Source organism: Orycteropus afer, unplaced genomic scaffold (genome assembly GCF_000298275.1).
Source record: "Orycteropus afer afer isolate SDZICR_OR568_19922 unplaced genomic scaffold, OryAfe1.0 scaffold00102, whole genome shotgun sequence".
Classification (NCBI taxonomy): Eukaryota; Metazoa; Chordata; class Mammalia; order Tubulidentata; family Orycteropodidae; genus Orycteropus; species Orycteropus afer.
In genome coordinates, this window is record NW_006921689.1 from 2,982,234 (window position 1) to 2,989,503 (window position 7,270).

Consider the following 7,270-nt stretch of genomic DNA (forward strand, 5'->3'; position numbering starts at 1 on the left):
TCCATAAAATCTCCTCATTCTTCTATATAATTAGCACCCATTTAAAATAAACCAAAAATTCAAAATGTCACAGTTATAAGAAGGGAGAAGCTTAGCACTGTTGTTGTTGTTTGGTGTCATTGAGTCATTTCCAACTGGTAGCGATCCTATGCACAGCAGAACGAAACACCACTGATCCCATGCCAGCTCCATGATCCTTGCTATACTTGAGCCCATTGTTGCAGCCACTGTGTCAATCCCTGTAGTTGAAGACCTTCCCCTCTTTCATCGATCTACCACCTAACTAAGCATGACATCCTTCTCTAGGGAATGGTCCCATCTGACAACATGACCAAGAGGTGAGATGACGTCTGACCATTCTCGCTTCCAAAGACCATTTCAGCTGTACTTCCTCCAGGACAGATCTGTTAGTTCTTTTAGCATTCCATGGGACTTTCAGTATTCTTCACCAATACCACAACTGAAAAGCATCAACTCTTCTTCAATCTTCCTTATTCATTGTCCAGCTCTCACATGCATATGAGGTGATTGAAAATATCATGGCTTGTGTCAGGCGCACCTTAGTCTTCAAGGAGACATCTTTGCTCCTCAGCACTTGAAAGAGGTCCTTTGCAGGCGACTTGCCCAGTGCTATATGTTGTCTAATGTCCTGACTTCTGCTTTCAATGGCCTTGATTGTAGAACCAAGCAATGTGAATTCTTTGACAAACTCAATCTTTTCTCCATTTTTCATGACGCAGCTTGTAGGTCCACTTATGAGGATTTTTTTTTTTCTCTTTATATTGAGATGTAATCCATACTGCAGACTGTATTCTTCAATCTTCATCAGTAAGTGCCTCCAGTCATCGTCACTTTCAGCAAGCAAAGTTGTGTCATCAGCATATCGCAGGTTGTTAATGATTCTTCCTCCAATCTTGATGCCACAATTTTCTTCACATAATTCAGCTTCTCGGATTATTTATATAGATTGAATAAGAAAGGGGAATGGATACAACCTTGACTTAGTCCCTTCTTGATTTTAATTCCTGCAGTGTCCTCTTGTTTGGTTTGAATGACAGCCTCCTGGTCAATGTACAGGTTCCTCATGAGTACAATTAAGTGTTCGGGAATTTCCATTCTTCTGAATGTTATCCACAATTTGTTATGACCCATACAATCAAATGCCTTTGCATAGTCAATAAAACACAAGTAAACATCTTTCTGGTATTCTTTGCCTTGAGCCAAGATCCATCTGACAACAGCTATGATATTCCTTGTTCCATGTCCACTTCTGACTTCAGCTTGCATCTCTGGAAGTTCTCTGTCCATATACTGCTGCAACCATTTTTGAATTATCTTCAGTAAGATGTTACTTGCATGGAATATTAATGATATTGTTCTATAATTTCCACATTCTGTGGGATCACTTTTCTTTGGAATGGGTACAAATATGGATCTCTTTCAGTCAGTTGGCCAGGTAGCTGTCTTCCAAATCTCTTATCATAACCAAGTGACTGCCTCCAGTGGGTCATCCACTTGTTGAAATATCTCAATGAGTATTCTGTCAATTCCTGGAGCCTTGTTCTTTGCCAACTCCTTCATTGCAGCTTCAACTTCCTTCTTCAGGACCATTGGTTCTAGATCATGTGCAACCTCCTGAAATGGATGAATATCTACCAGTTCTTCTTGGTACAGTGACTCTAAGTATTCCTTCCACCTTCTTTTGACGTTTCCTGCATCATTCAATATTTTGCCCATAGAATCTTTCAATATTGCAACTCAAGGCTTGAATTTTTTCCTCAATTCTTTCAGGTTGAGAAATGCTGAGCATATTCTTCCCTTTTGGTTTTCTAACTCCAGGTCTTTGCACATTTCATCATAGTAATTGGCTTTGTCTGCTCAAGCTACTCTTTGAAATCTTCTGTTCAGCTGTTTTATCTTGTAATTTCTTCCATTTGCTTTAGCTACTCTCCACTGAAGGGCAATTTCAAAGTCTCTTTTGTCATCCATTTTGGTCTTCTCTTCTTTTCTCATCTTTTTAGTGACCTCTTGATTTCTTCATGTATGATGTTCTTGATGTCATCCCACAGTTTTTCTGGTTTTTGGTCATTGTTCAATACATCAAATCTATTCTTTAGATGGTCTCTAAATTCAGGAGGGAATATATTCAAGATCATATTTTGGCTCTCGGGGACTCATTTTAGTTGTCTTTAACTTCAAGTTGAACTTACATATGAGCAGTTGATGGTCTGTTCCACAACCAGCTCCTGGCCTGGTTTTGGCTGAAGATATTGAACTAAGGTTACCACTAGCCATACTGATATCTTAAAATATTGTGGTAGTTATTTTTGTGTGTCAACTTGGTTGGGCCTGGTTGAGTGTCTGGGCAGCTGGTGGTAGTTATTCCCCATGATGAGACTGGCAATCAATTCTATGGTGGGATCTACCACAAGCAGCTGAGTAGCTGCCTTTTGAATGTGGTCTGCTTCCTGTGTATAAGGAGAAGCCTTGCAAATGGTCTCTAGCTGATGGCACCTTGAACCCTGCAGGTAGCCATGTCATTGTTTAGCCTCCTGCCATGCTATACTGACCTGGAGACTTATAAAGAGCTTGAATTAATGCCCTGCCATGTGATTTGGTAATATCAGGACTGTGCTTTGTTACTTGTCAACCTCAGGGCTTCTCAGCCACAGCAGCCAACAGCTGTCTGAGTGAAGAAATGCTTCTAGCTCCAGTGGGCTGGGAGCAGGAGGAAGAGCTGCACTCCAAAGTTGAGGGGCTTTCACCCAGCCCCTAGAGCGTGACACTTTGGACTTGAACTTAAAGTCTCCAAATTGTAAGAATAAACTCCTGTTTACTAAGGCCATCCCATTTGTGGTATATATTCCTGTCAGAGCAGCACTAGGTAACCAGAACAATTATTAAACATTAATAAATCAATTCTCAGAGAATATGCATTATAATTATTCTGTGGCATTGTATAATATTGTTATTTACCTTTGAATACCAGGTGGTACAAACAGTTAAGCGCTCAACTACCAGCTGAAAGTTTGGTGGTTCAAACCCACCCAGAGGTGCCTCAAGAGATTGGGCTGTAAGGTTACAGTCTTGAAAACTTTATTGAGCAGTTCTACTCTGTACACATGGGATCATCATTAATCTTACATCTTAAGGATCAGAAAGCACGTAGTTTGACAAGTGATTGATGGAAAGATACTAGCATATATAAATGAAGTATGGGTCAATCAGAAAAAGAATTGATCCATAAAAACAAGAAAAGAGGTAACTCACAGAGGCTAATGGTTGCAATATCCATACATTTATTTAATTTTTTATAAATGGGGAAGCTTGTATAATCCAATGTACTTCAGTTATTAATGTTCCTGTTATGATATCATCCTAATTATAAAGGTAGTTTATATTTATTTATCATAATCATTGAGTGTCATGTACTCAAAGTCAAGAGCAACCCAATTACAAATATGCATGTATACACATCTTTAAGCTACCTTAGCCCTGTTGCTGGTAAATATCCTAATTCTGACTGTCATCAAACCACTTACTAATTATGACATAGTTTTTCTTGTTAGTGTACATGTAGGGAAAGAATGTGCTCATTCTATAAATGCAAATATTCTGATTCATATGGTAGTACAGTTATCCATATCCATGCATTCATCTTCATGATGCTTTTATTTATTATTATTGGGAACATTGTTCTTAGATGACCCTCAAGGGAATACCTGTGATTATGTTTGCCCATTCAAGTTTGTTTATATGAAAAGATAATGTTAGAACTTGGTCTACAATTAATTCATTGAAGTAAATCCTCATTGATGTATGTTGTTGTTAGGTACCATTGAGTCATGTCATTTCCAACTCACAGTGACCCTCAGTACAACAGAATGAAACACTGTCTGATCTTGTGCTGTCTTCACAATTTTTGCTGTCTTTGAGTCCTTTGTTGCAGCCACTATGTCAATCCATCTGTGTGATTATTTTCTTCTTCTTCTTCTTCTTTTTTTTTGTTGACCTTCTACTTACCAACCATGATGTCTTTCTCCAGGGATTGGTCTCTCCTGATAACATGTCCAAAATATGTAAAACATAGTTTTGCCATTCTCACATCTAAGGAGACTTCTGGATATACTTCTTCCAAAACAACTTGTTTGTTCTTCTAGCAGTCCATGGAATATTCAATATTCCTTCCCAATACCATAATTCAAAGACATCAATTCTTCTTTGATCTTTCTTATATATTTTCCAGCTTTCATATGCATATAAGATGATTGAAAATACCATAGCTTGGGTCAGCAGCACCTTAGTCCTCAAAGTGACATCTTTGCTTTTGAGCACTTAAAGAGGTCTTTTGCCATTGCTTCCTGCTGGTGGCCCCATAGACTTTACAATAATAGCCACCTATCAAATCCCTATGTAAGAAAGAAAAATGAAAGAAAAAAAAAAAAAAAAAAAAAAAAAAACCTCAGGACTGTAAGATAAGTAATTTTCATCTGTCAAAAATAAATAATATATACATAAATAAATATATACAGTCATAATGCTTATGAGGAGAACAGAACCCACTTAGATGTGGTACCAATGTGTAGTGCATAATGTATAAAGCTTTTGAAGAAGCTCTGGGTATCCCTCATCGCACTTCTTCCTGGTGGACTGCGGGTTCCTGGAGAGAAGGGATTTGTACTTATATGTTGCTGAGCTCTTGAAGTAATTAGCAAAGTCCTTATCTATAATATTGTTTGATATATGGCAAATTCATTAAAACAAATTGAAATTGAAAAGTACTATGGGTATGCAAAGTCTAGCAGAAAACTGAACTTCAAAGATGAATAATTTTTTTCCATGCTTTGATCCACATTAAAGAACATCTAAAATCAATTATCCTGTTTTTTCCTTACTAGTCTCCTTTTTCAATGACAAGATACATTTGTTTCAGTGAAGATTGTTCTTTATTTCTTTCATGTTATGCCTCCAAACTTTTCTTTTTTATCCAGATCTATACACCTCTCTCATTTTCCATGACTTCAAAAACTGACTGATAGTGATAGAGGAAATTTACTAATTAATTCCCTTTAGACTCAGCAATAAGCTGGACAACTTCTGTTTCTATTGAAAATTAGATGTTTACTTTGAGTTTTTCAGCTCTCATACTTGAGGTGGCATAGTGCCTAAGGCACTTGACTGCTAACCAGAAGGCTAGCAGTTCAAACCCACCAGCCATTCCTTGAAAGGAAGATTGGACAATCTACTTCTGTAGTGATACTTTCTCAGAATCCTCAAAGAAGGGTCGCTATCAGTCAGATCTAACTCGATGGCAATGAGTTTTTTTTTTTTTTTTTTCCTAATGCACAACTGAAGAATGTCTTTTTAAAATTGTTTTAAATTTTATACTGATATAACCCAGATCATACCCAATTCTATTTATTTATTTTGTGGCTTTCATTAATTTAATAATATTTTACTTTGTTTCAGGTGAAAGTTTACATAGTAAAGTAGGTTCTCTTTTAACAATTTTTATGCATTTTTTTCCATGACATCGGTTACAATGTCAACATTCTCATTATTTCCATTCTGTTTTTTTCTTTCCATTGTTTTAGCTTCCCTTCTCCTCATTGCCTTCTCATCTTTGCTTTTGAGTAAATGTTGAATATTTGGTCTCATATAGTTCATTGTTTAAGGGAGCACATTACTCAAGAGTGGTATTGTTTATTTTATAAACCAATCATTTATTTGACTAAAAGGTTACTTGCAGAAATAGCTTCAATTACAAGTTCACAGGGTATTTTAGGGCTATAGTCTCAGGGGTTCCTCTAGTCCCTATCAATCCAGTAGTTTTGTTCTTTTTTAGGAATTTGACTTTTGTGCTACATTTTTCACCCATCCTATCCAGGTCCTTCTCTTGTGTCCCTGGTCAGAACAGTCAGTAGCCAGATACCATCTATTTCTTCTGGTCTTAGGTTAGAAGAGGCTGTGATTTGTGTGGGCTAGTATCTTCTTTGAGCTTTGATTTCCTTATTCTCTTTTGCTTTGGACACATAGAGATTGACGCTTGTATCACAGGTGGCCTCCTGCAAGCTTTTAAGACCCTAGATGCTACTCACCAAATTAAGATGTAACATATTATCTTTGTGAACTATGTTATGACAGTTAAATTGTCCCCAAGCATTTTGACATAGTAAACCAAACCCTCACATTGTTTGGATATGTCTAGGAAGCATCCATAACTGTGTTCACTATGTGATTTTTATATATGTTGATATACATGCAGCACACACAAACATATAGATACATATGCCTACAAATCCACCTATACATGAAGATGCATTTTCTAACATTTACCTTTCTATAAACATATATGCATCCATATCTAATTATGTAACCAGACACATATTGTTTGTTTGGTTTTACTGTTGTTGCAAAATTGTATATGTTATAGCATTTACTGAAATTGTCCCTTTATCTCATGTATTTTTAGTGTTTTTATTTATCTTGGTCAAGCTGTGCTGACTTCAGCCATATTTAGGATTGCCTTTCTCATCACCAAAGACAACAAGTGTCTACTTAAAAGTGATTCCTTTGCCCTCACCCTCCCCTCCCTGCTATCAAAGAACTTCATTTTCTGTGTGTATATCTATTATTTATGTTTTATAACAATGGGGAAATATATTTGTCTTTCTGTGATTGACTGATTTCACTCAGAATAATGTCATTCAGATTCATCATGACTCATGGACTCCTCATTATTCTTAATGTTGTTGTAGTGTGCCGTCCAGTCAGACCCGACTCATAGCGACCCCTCCGTGGGTTTCTGAGGTGGTATCTCTACAGAAGTAGATTGCCCAATCTTTCTCCCGAGGAGTGGCTGGTGGGTTTGAACCACCAGCCTTCTGGTTAGCAGTCAAATGCCATAGGCACTATGCTAATAGTTGGATAGTATTATACTTTATGTATGCACCATAATATGTTTATACATTAATCTCACAATGGGCACATAGATTGTTTCCATCTTTTTGCTAACTGTGAATAGTGCTGCAGTGAACATAGGTGTGCATATGTCTATTTGTGTCACTGCTCTTATATCTTTAGGATATATACTTAGGAGAGGGATTTCTCGATCATAAGGTATTTCTAGCTTTCTGAAGAAGTGCCATTGTGTTTTCACAGTGGTTGTACCATTTTACAATCCCAACAGCAATGTATAAGCGTTCCAATTTCTTTGCAACCTCTCACTAGCATTTGTTCTTTTCTGGTTTTTTTTTTTTTTTTTTTTTTT